The sequence below is a fragment of the Agelaius tricolor genome, unplaced genomic scaffold, assembly GCF_023055355.1.
Source record: "Agelaius tricolor isolate 1412-34295 unplaced genomic scaffold, bAgeTri1.0.p SCAF_6, whole genome shotgun sequence".
NCBI classification, from domain to species: Eukaryota; Metazoa; Chordata; class Aves; order Passeriformes; family Icteridae; genus Agelaius; species Agelaius tricolor.
The window spans coordinates 17,963,190-17,975,200 of NW_027269266.1; positions in this window are offsets into that span (position 1 = coordinate 17,963,190).

Here is a 12,011-nt window from a genome sequence, read left to right on the forward strand (position 1 = left end):
ACTCAGCTATAGACATGAAATAAACAAAAAGAAATGCTATGAAAACCATAAACCATGCTATTAAAAATGAATCCAAAGAAAAGATCCAAAGCCATTGTACAGAAACATTTTCATTGCATCTGATACTTGTTTAATTTATAAAGGCTTTCCAATATTTTTATATTCATGAAAAAGAATTCACTGATTGTGAGGCAGTATAACAGGATGTTGACCACTAGAATGTAATGAAGCAATCCCTAATAAAATGCATCTGTGGAAGAAGCAATTTATGATTTCAGGAAAAAAAAAAGTCCATTTGCTAGTTGAGAAACAGATCTCATATGATTTTTTCAAAGAAAAATACAAATTTTACAGGGTAGAAAGTTCAGGAATCTTTTTGTGACGTGAAAACCACAGTAATTCAAGCCCAGAAGTTAGAAACTATGTATGAAAATAATTTTCTCTTATTAATGACAATAAATGCTGACATCAACATCATCAAGAAGACATAAAGGATTAACTCAGTTTTCTTTTAGCAGGTTTTTGGGGTTTTTTTTACTACTTGTGCTACACTGTATAAAAGATTATAAAAGTAGGCATGCTGCACCATTTTACTACTGCTGCCCTCTGCTGCATGGAACAGTTTCCACGTGTCTTCATTTCATATTAAGCTGGTGAATGACTAGTTTTAGAGGTAGATGTTTAAGTGCATATGCCAGATTGCTTTTGTTTATTTCTCTAACTTGCAATGAAGTTTATTTGGCAGCAGAGGAATTAGAATTTTACAGTAGGACTCAAAATTGTCAAAGTAAATAAATTATTATCAAAGATGATATATGATACAATGAAGAAATATATTCTCAATTTTGTTTTGCAAAGTATATTTGCAATTTTGTTTTGACTTACTTCAAGAGATTTTGACTCAATTAAACATGCTGCAATATTCATGACATTAATGTTAATGTCTTTTTAAATGTCATCTCTCAATGAATGTTATAAATGAGGAGGCAGTAAGAACAGAAGATCCAACATGAACAGTCTACGAACAGTCTACAGTACAGTTTGTTCCAACATTTCTCTTTCTTACTCTTTTTTTTTAAATCAATCCATCCATCTGTACATTTCAGAAGAAAGTGCTACTCTTCCATACCATACTCCCAACAATAATAAACCTATTATCTGCAAAGATGTGACTTGCACTGCCGGGTAGCCCAGTCACATTGTGACATAACATAGCTTTGAAAACACATCCTCAAATGGGTACACATCCAATTACTCATGCATTTAGCTAATAAAATGCATAGACAATTATGTGATGATTGACGCAGATTCTTAACAATATCCTAAAAATGAAACATTTTTATTTTTACAGCACAAACCTTAGCTTAGGTACATCAGTAATTTAGCCATATTCACAAATTATGAGGCATGATTTTTTCTTCCTGTGCATTTTCTGAAACATCCACGGTTTTGTTGAAAACCTCACAAAAGTCCGTGGCTTTTGTCCTTTTTATTCTGTTTAATAAGTATTTGCAGTATTTTAAATTACTTTTTGACTGGAATAGGCACAAGCTCCAAGGCATGGAAGAGAAGGATGGAAAGTGAAATTCCTATTAAAGGAATAAGCCAGAGCAGAGGGCCATAAGGGCTAAGAAAAACTCTACTGGCCTTAAGCATTGCTTTACCTTGCTCAGCATTATATTACAGCAAAAGAAAATGCTATTTAGACAGTGCATGCAAGCCCAACACTGTCTGGGGTTCATTCCCCTCACATGCAGCACATGCAGTCATTAGAATGGGCTGTTAGAGAGCACACCCATGATTGCTGCCTATCATAAATGCTCATAAACATTTTCCACACATTTAGCTAATCCATCTTGCCACTGCCTTCATAAGATCCTGTACTAAAATATTTTTGAAATTCCCTACCTCATGGGTAAAAGAGGATTTTCTTTCATCCCTCTAAAGTCAATTTCCTCTTAACTTTTCCTTACTGAATTTTTAGCATACTATAAAATTCAATCAATAACAGTTCTGTATCCATTTTATTCACAACCTTCCTGATTTTGTGATCATTACCAATATCTCTCATCAGCTTTTTCCAGTCCAGATTTAGGTATTTTTCTTTTAGTTTATCTCTCATAAGAGAGTTGTTCTATCACTAAATAATTTTGCTTTCCTTTGTATCCATTCAAACCCCATGTGCTTCCCATTTCAAAAAATACTCAAGATGTGAGTAGGATGCTACACTCCTCATAGCTGAAATTGAATGTACTTATGTTGGGCTTTTTAGCAGAAGACTTTTTCCCCCCGTATTTCTAAGCCAGTACTAATAACAAGTATTTGATTTAGTTTATCACTTTAATATAATACAGCTCCTGGAATCATACTGTTTTGTAGGTCATCTTAACATTGGTATCAATGCATAAAGTCAGTAATCTGCAGTAGTTTTCACTGCTCTCCCACATGTTCTGCAAGGTGCCTGGCTCTAAAAAATCAAAAGAAAAATTTGTGCTCAGATGGGGAGGAGGTAGATGAGTATAGCATGATGGCCACTAAAGTTTATGGCTAGTGAAGGTGAGGGCAGGAAAACACCTACCTTTCTTTCCAAGAGTCCTGTCTTACAGTATATGCATTGCAACGAGAAGTTACAAGGAGATACCTCTTGCTGCTGACATGGGAGTAAGCTCTATGGAGTCACCTGGTGACTAGTTAAGCATTTTACAGGAATTTATTCAAACTACAAATAAACGTTGCTTGAAATCACCAGATTTGCACATGAATGATGCATCTTTTATTCCCCAAGAAATCTTGTTTCTAAGCATTTTCTTTGTGTCTTGGGGCTCATTCTCTGTGAGCCACTCCTGATGCTGTGCCTGATGCACCCCAGGACACGGCTGGCCCTCCTGACTGCCAGGCCACTGCTGACTCATGTTTAACTTGTCATTGTTAAATGGCAAGCTAAATGGAATCCTTGTTGCACTTAAGAAAATATCATGTCCCCATATTGAAACTATTAAGTTAAACTGCTTACTTTGAAGCTGTTTGCAAAGATATAATTTTCCTTTTACATTATAGTCCTTCAGATTTCAGCTAGTTCTGTATAAAGACAGGATACAGTCTAGTTTTGTTTTCTTCTGGCTTTTTTTAGCAATACAGTCAATTTTCAACAGACAAGTTAATTGAAAACACCATTAGTCTAAAAAGAAATTAAACAGTCTAAGTAGTGATTCATGTGAAACATTGTCTTCATTTTTGTAGTGGCTGCTTTCAGGTGCTCTTACCACACCAGTAGCATGCTATACTGGAATAATTTATTGAGAGTGTTTATTTGTCAGATAGTGAAACAGCATGTCATGCTGATAAAGGCTTGAGGAATGCTCCACAAATAAGGGAGTAACCACCCAAGGGAGTTCAGAGCTGTTACACATTGCACCAAGCACCCAACAAAGCTTCTTTGATTAAGATTAGTCTAATACTCTCCAAGATCTCTAAGCCTGTACCTAAACAGAAAGTGCCTAAACTAGGAAGTGCTGGACATATGTACAGACACATCCTACCTTGTCAGTCCTGGCTGATTCTGTTGGCTGGGGCTGCTAGGGGAATAGATCCACTATACTACTTCCACTAATCACATAGTTCAGCAAAGAGCTGCTGTGGAGGGACCCAGTGTGAGCGAAGAATAGATAAATATACTAACTTCCTTTGGAGACTCAGGTACTATTCTCTTATTTGTCATTATAATCTTATTATGATTCAGGTGGTGTTTACAAGAGCTGGGGTAGCTGAACTGACAGGCATTGACACTGGCAGCTGCAGAAGCAGTGCTGCCTGTTGGGAAGGATGAAAGTTTGACAAGAAAGTCTCACAGATATGTATGCTTGGCAGAAAAACTTTTGAATGTCTATTCGTCTATTTGTCTGATGAACGAATAGAGATGGAAGCAAGTTTTGATATAGAAGAAAAGAATTGCTGAGCCAGTCTTACTGGATAACCAAGGAGGCAAAGGGTATGTTAGTTAGAAGGGGTTTTTATGACTTAGAGCAAAGGATAAACCCACCTCAAACAAGAAGATGTTTTTACCAAGCAGAAAGATAGCACAGGCAAACAAGTCAGCAAATGTTGCAAGTAGAAAAAAGATTTTCCACTGCAAGAAAACTGAAAAACAACTTCTAGCTTAAACTGTAATGTACTAACTTTAAGTGATTGGAGTATAGTAACATGAATATAGTAATTATAGTAGTTATGATAGGCTATACATAAAAGTTAAGGTATAGATTGGTTCTATTGTATTAAGATGCTCAGCAAAGAAAAGTATATAATGCATTGTAACCAAAACCAAAGGGTCTCCAGGCCTGTCTGCAGCTGGAGCTGACAGCTGTAGGCACAGGCTCTGTCACCTATGACCCTGGACTGCTGTAACATCTTGGACTCAATAAACTGCATTTTGAAGAGCCACCTGGAGTCCCACATCTCATTCAGGCTCTTACAGCTGCACACGAGAGCAGACGTGCCTTGTCACGGCGATGTGCCCAGGTGTGGCAGTACTACTCACTAGTACAGTGGGCATGCTACCACTAGGAGGTAACATTGCTTGAAGGTGGTAACTTTTGAGCGTGTACACCAAGCCAGCCTTTGTCCTGTCAGGCTGCCTAAAGCACAGTCCTTGCCTGTATAAGCAGGCAAGGACTATATATATATAATATATAATATATAATATATAATATATAATATATAATATATAATATATAATATATAATATATAATATATAATATATAATATATAATATATAATATATAATATATAATATATAATATATAATATATATTAGCTGATAGTTTCCTTTATAGTCCTGCTGCTCTCAATCATCTGTACGAGAAAATACTGTTGGTTTGGCTGTTGACTGAGAAAATACTTTTCTGTTTGGGATGCACTGGAGTCATCACTGATGAAATTTTTAAGGTTCCATTCATCAAGAAAATGGCCATTTGTGCTTTTAGGTCGGATGTCTTCTTACAGTAGCTACAACATAAACCACTCTGTAACAGCACACAATTCCAGTAGCTCGAAGAGGAATCTGGCCTTATTCAACTGCAGGAAACTGAACAGAAGATTTGGACACTTGGCCACATCCCATGATGTTTTATTTAAATATTCCTATCAAGTAAGAGTTTTAAATTTCAATTTCTAGCCTTATCTATAACTCAAATTGGGAACTCATCCAGCATACTGCCCAAGGCTGAGATTCTTAAAGTGATGTGCAAAACACCTCCATAACTGGTTAGTTTAGTAAAGATGATAAGAATGATTTGATAAGAATGGAGCTCTTAAATTGTGTATCACAGAGGACCATACATGAAACATTAAGGATCAAACAGCATAATAAAAAATATTATCAAGACAAAGAATTCATTAGTTTGATTACATATTACTGTACAAATATGGAAGACAGCTGCAATACTATCACTAAAACCTACCAAGCTCTCATTCTTAATATGGTAATTCATCTGATGAATATTAATGAACTCTAACTGATAGTGATTCCACAGTTCATTTGTCGGCTATGTGATTTGCAACATTGCCATAAAAATCCAGACTAGTAGAAAACATCAAAGAAAACTAACAGACTGTGCAAATTTCCCTTCTTTCCAGATTGCCTCCTACTCCCTATGCAGCAGTTAAGTACTATACTGGAGATTCTGCTCAGACTTAAATTCATGTCCTTTTGAATAGAGAAAGAAACAGACCACAAGAGAAGTTTATCCTTTAGAACTATGTCATTTGTAAATTTACTTTTTTTCTGATTCATCACAGTTTAGAGAACTGGACTTAAAACTTTTGCTTAAAAAGATGGCACTTTCAATTATCCATAACTTATCTACTAAAAACATAAACTAAAGATGAAACAGTAAAATTACTGAACATTCCAAGTACTGCACCTGTAACCTTGCATAATGATTGTTTAATCTTGGCAATAATTCTTGATTACTTTCTTATTAGTTTAATATAAAGTGCTGGATTAATGCTTAATATAGGAAGAAAAGCCCTTCTAATGAAAATTAAAATGTACAACTAGATAGTAAGTGATTTCTACTGTATAATTTGAAAGTATTTCTATGTCCAGAAGTTATTAATTGGTGAAATCAGTCATCATAGTTTGTTACCACAGTCTTTAACAATGTTTGTTTTAATAATAAATTGTGGGATATGCACACAAGGTAAAATCACTGAAACCTTTGCTGAATTTATAAGACCGTAATGGATTTCCCTGACAAAATTTGCATAAGTGCAAGATATGCCATTCCAAAACCAATTTAAATACAGAAAATAACTCACTGGTTGGGACTGATATTTGCCTTGAAAAATCCATCACAAAAGATGTATCAAATTCCTTTGAGACACATTCTCAAGGAAAGAAAGATAAAAGTACATCAGCTAGATGCTCACAAATTATTGGACTTGAATCCACCAATTCACCTCCTCTATCATATTTCTGTAGGGCTCCAGTCCTGCCAGTTACTGCATGATGGGCAGCACAGAGCATTTTCCTAGAGTAAGCAGAGCCTACACAGGAGCAGAAATAAATACAGTTTGTATTAGGCATAATAGCTTACATTTTCAACAGCAGTGAGTTTCAAAAGATTTCTCAGGAAGCAGCTGTACATGACTACAGGCTCATTTACATGTAGCACTCTTATGTCAGTTTTGAAAGTGTTATTTAAACTGGTTTCGCTAAAGCTGAAAAAAAAAAAAGATGTTAAAGTATAATTTGTTGTAAACTTCAAAATTTTGATTTTAAACTGACTAAAAGTCAAGTCACATTTTAATGAATATGAGTGTGTCCACAAGGAACATCTCTGAACAACTGATAGGGTGGCTGAATGGATGGTGGTTGGAAGGCTGCTAACTTGAGAAGCATTATTAGTTGCCCTATCCTAGGTCTTTATAGGTTAAGCAACTGGCATTCCAAGCATTCTAAGATTTGAGGGACAAAGTATTTCCAGCATGCTGCACAGATAAACACAGTGCTGGAAGTTCATTACTTAGTCACAAAGCAAGATTAAAGGATATTTTTAATCTAAGTGAGAAGGAATAACAGGCCCATGAAAGAAAAAGGAAATCTTGCAGGAAATAAGAGCGTATTTCTGAAACAAAGCGGATGTTACAAGAACAAAGAAGGGAGACAGTTTAATGTGTTTCTCTTGTTGATGGTAGTGGAAAAATATGTAATCTCTGCAAAATGATCAAAAGATATGGTAGACAAATAGCTTGACATGAATTGACTCAGATCTAAGTCATACAATCTGGTCTCTGATTAAAGAAGGCAATTACCACGCTGTTTTCTGACCTTGGAATCCATTAATCACTTGTGTTATATAAATATGTATTTGCATACAAGCAAGTTGGCATAGCCCTACATACTGGCTAAGCATCTGAACCAATGGAAAAGTATCAGTGGAATCACAGATCCATAGAATGATTTGGGCTTGAAGGGACCTTAAAGATCATCTAGTTCCAAATGCCCCATCATGAGCACCAGATCAAGTAAAACACTCAACATCTTGAGAATACCAAACATATGGATTTCTACTTATATTCTGAGCTCCCACTAAAGCACTAGTATGGAAGTCCTCAAGATAGTCTCTTAGTAAACAGAGCTGGAAGTCATCCCAGATGAAGTACATAGCACTTTCAGTGCTACAGAAATGTCTTTTTGCTTGGCAGTAAAATCTATCTCCATGAATGATTCCATACAAATAAACAGGTCACATTTCAGGCTTGTTTTCAAATGCTGGAAAGCCATTATATAAGCAAGCATAGAACTTGAATGAATATTTTCTGCAATAGAATACATCTGGCAATGTCTTATGAAAACATACATTTTCTCTTCCAAGACAAAATAAAACATTGCTATTAAGTGTCAGAATTCCTGACAAAGGAAAGTTAGCTGAGTATTTCAGACAGTAAAGAAGCATTTAAAGGAATCACCCCATTGGATACATGTGAGAGAGAAATACATTTTATAGCTAATGTTGCTAATTTTAGTTGCCACTGAACTTGTAGTTTATGTTGACTTTCATATCACTAAATTTAGTTTCCATTTTATTATGTCATAGCTCAGCAGTGGAAAAATCTTCTGCAGGTATCCATACTCCAGTTCTAGTTTTGATGACCACGAATACATGTGAGTCATCAGTAAACACCATCACTACCTCGTTCTTCCAGGTGATTTAGGACACTTTGAATAGGGTATGATCTATATTCTCCATATTTATTGGGTCCTTCCATTAGAATTGTTAGGCCTGATCTTCCAAAATAAACCCCATATTTACTCTTCTATAAGTTAATATAGCTGTCTCCTAATTCTTTCCTTATTACTGTTTCTATCAGTCTACAGAAAATTAGATCAGCCATCTTAAAGTACTCAGGAAACATAAAGCTTGTTTTAGAGACTGGCGTAGTATTTGTGTCTTGCTATTCCTCTGGCATTGGTAATGTTTTCAATAAGAGATTATGCAATAGAGCAAACAGCAATTTCTAGTTCTTCCAGAACAACTATTAGGATACTTTTAAATTTTTTTTATTAATATGTAAAATTTGAGGAGAATGTAATTAATGTTAGAGTGACCTTCACCCAGTACAACACTTACAGGGCCTTGTGTTCTTAGGATGGATTAGCCTTCTGTTGTGAGATTTTGCTACAAAAAGCAGAGATGGACATGCACATGTGCTGTCTACATGACTACCCACCCATACATTAAACATTGTGCAGATAACTGAATATTCTTAATTAATTTGAAGTCTCTCAATCTGTTGTAGTCAATACCACCTTAGCAAACAGTTTAAAGAGTCAACAAAACCAGAAGTACTGTTTGCAGTTACACTGATGCTCTCTGATGTGTCAAAGCCATATTGCTTCTAATTGCAACTCCATTTCACTTCCTCAGAAATCTGTAAAGAAATAAATGTACCTCATTAAAGTCTGAAAAAAGCCCATAAAAACAACACAATGGACATTTACTGAAAGACAATAAATGGTCATTTACAGAAAGACAAGTGATGCAGTCAGCAAATATCTTCATCCTGACATTATGACAAAAACGTTGGAAATAAAAGTGACCATATTTATATCCCCAAGAGGGGCAAGTCTGGTGTAAACAAGTTTCTGAAATTGAGCCAGGAGAATTCCTGTCAGTTCTGTATCTCTAATGATAATAAGCTAATGTTCTTTGCATTTCTGTAGACTTTCCAATTTTAAGACTTAAAAGCAATTACCTGATCTTGATAATGCTTCTATGAGACAAACACACATTATGCCTTTATTAGCAAGGGAGATGGAGGCACACAGTTTTTCATTTGCCATGTAATGAGCTGCTAACCAGAACCACCAGTGAATCACTAACACATCCTCTCTGTCTGTTGCTAATATTGTTTAAACTGATCCTAATGTCATGTATGATGACAAATGCCTACCTAGAACACTGCTGTGATGGTCCTACAAGACTTGTGAGAAGGGGGGAAAAAAGGTAGAAATGAGAAACTGAAGAAAATTACCATTATTTTACTAGTTCTGCTTCACTTACATATTGACATAAGAAAAAAATTATATATACAACCTTGAGCTAGAAAAACAGACAATTTTAGCTGGAGAGAGAAGACCGGGTCATTATCTCATTCGTCAGCTAAAAAATTAATGATGGCTCTGAAGCCGCTCCCTCTCATCCCCAGGGCAGCACATTCCCTTGGGCCCAGGCCGTGCCTCCCAGGGCCTCACGCGTCCTGCCAGGACCAGCCCGTGCTGGGCACATCCCGGACACCGCGAGCTCGGGGATTCGCGCCTGCCGAGCAAAACTGCCCCCGCCGAGGCTCAGCTGCTGCCCTTGGCCCCGGACAGCGGCAACAACCGCGGGGCAGCCCGGCGCGCCGGGGCCCGGCCGGCGCTGCGGCTCCGCTCGGGCTCGCTCGCTAGATGGCGCCGTCGGCTGATGCGGGCCCCGGCCCCGGCGCTCCTCTGCCCTGCCCCACCCTGTACCTTCTACCATGCTCTCCCCTCCTCTGCCCTGCCCTTCTCTACTCTCTCTTCCGCTCCTCTCCCCTTCCTTCTTCTATCCTGCCCTCCCCTCCGCTCCGCTGCCCTCCACTCCTCTACTCCTCTGACCTCCCCTGCCCTGCCTTCCCCTCCTGTAGGCGCTTCAGCGCCATTCCCGGCCCCTGTCGGACTCGGAGCCCCACACAGCCCCGCTGGCTTCCGCAGCTCCCACAGGCAGCAGGGGAGGCTTGCAGTGCTTGAGGGCAGCGGGGCCGCTGCTGGCGGAGCGGCCCGAGGCGGGTGTGAGGTGCGGGCCCTGCAGTCCCCCCGAGATGTTCCCCGCGTCGGGAAGGCTGCGGGACTTGGAGCCTGGGGCTTAATGAAAAGGAGAGAAGAGAGAGGGTTCGGTCTCACCTGGCTTTGGGGCACTGTTCCTTTGTGAGGCTTGGCCGAACCGGACGCCAGCCTGGCTAACTGGGCAGAGGGAGAGGATGGCCAAGCCACCGAGTCACCCCAGGGTGGGGTTGGAAGAGAAATCGCACAGTCCAGCTCCTGGCACCGAGCGGGGCAGTGAATATCTCCCAGCCTGGAGACCCCACAAGCCCGCAGTGCCAGCCAGTGTCAGACCTGGAGGCACCCACCAAACCTGGGTTCTTACATTGTTCACAAGACACAGTCTCCAATGGTCGTTCCCCAATAACCAGAGCAATGAGAGACATCTAGAAGTACTCCAGAATGGGGAGGATCCTTCACTGGCTTTGCAGTTCCAGGAGGGAACAATAAAAGCTTACTTGTCAGCTGGTCTTCGATGAAGCCCTGTCCTCACTGTGTGGGTCATGGAATATTGGGATGCCAGTGTCAACTTGTCATCTGAATGTCAGTGTGGGAAAAAATTTCTCCATTTTGCAAATACCTGGACTATACCTAGAAATACCTGGAACCTAATAAAGACAAAGTCCAGAATAATGTAAACCATTCAATTTCTCTTTCTATTAAAAAAGGGATCAAGCAATGAAGTTGAACAATTTCCTCTGAATATGTAGAAAAGTTATAAATAAATTACGAAGTTAGGAACAGCTGGGAATTGCAGAAACCCTCTAGTGAGTGGACAAAAGTAATGTTCAGTTAGAAAAAAAAGTCTTGTTCGGTTGTGCTTGAGTGCTAAATGAAAATAAACTGTATCATATGTCAAATTTCAAATACTCTTTCTCAACCATAAAATTTGCAAAATATTCTCAAGTGTTTAACAAAAGTACTGAGATTATTACATGAAGACCTTACATTTAAACATCTTTCTAAATGTGTCTTCTAAACTGTGGTAGATGGAGTGTTTGGAAAATTGAGTGAGTTTTCTCTTAGAGAACCCTACAACTATATGACAAATTAGGTAACAGCAGTCACCAGTCCACTTTCCTTGATGTAAAAAGAGGTACTGAAAAGCTGTGGTGTAATACTTTGATCTCCTTCTAATGTTTCAGTTTTGAACTTAATACTAAAATCACAGCAGGGAAAGAAAATTAGAGGGAGAAGAGAGGTGCTTGTTAAGAGAATGGTTCAAAGCTGTGCCAGGAAAAGTTCAGACTGGACATGAAAGGAAATAACCTAGATATTGGTGGTAATCATCACTGCCAGTAACTGGAAGCAGTTGGCTGCTAAAAGATATCTTGGATGTATTTTGGAGGGTGAAAAGTGAGAAACCAATGTTCCTTTGAAAATGTTTTAAAAAATATTTATTGAGACAAAATTTATGAAAATGGCAAGGTTTGGTAAAGAGAATTAGTTGGGAAAAAGGAGAAGAATGTAGCAATAAGTTAATTTCATAGAATCCTAGAATGGGATGGGGTGGTCCATGACTTTCTGGGCAACCTGTTTCAGTGTCTCAGCAAACTCACAGTCAAGGATTTCTTTTTAACATCTGATTTAAACCTGTCCTTTTTAAGTTTAAAGTCATCCTCCCTTGTCCTATCACTGCATGATCTTGTAAAAAGTCCTTCTCCAGCT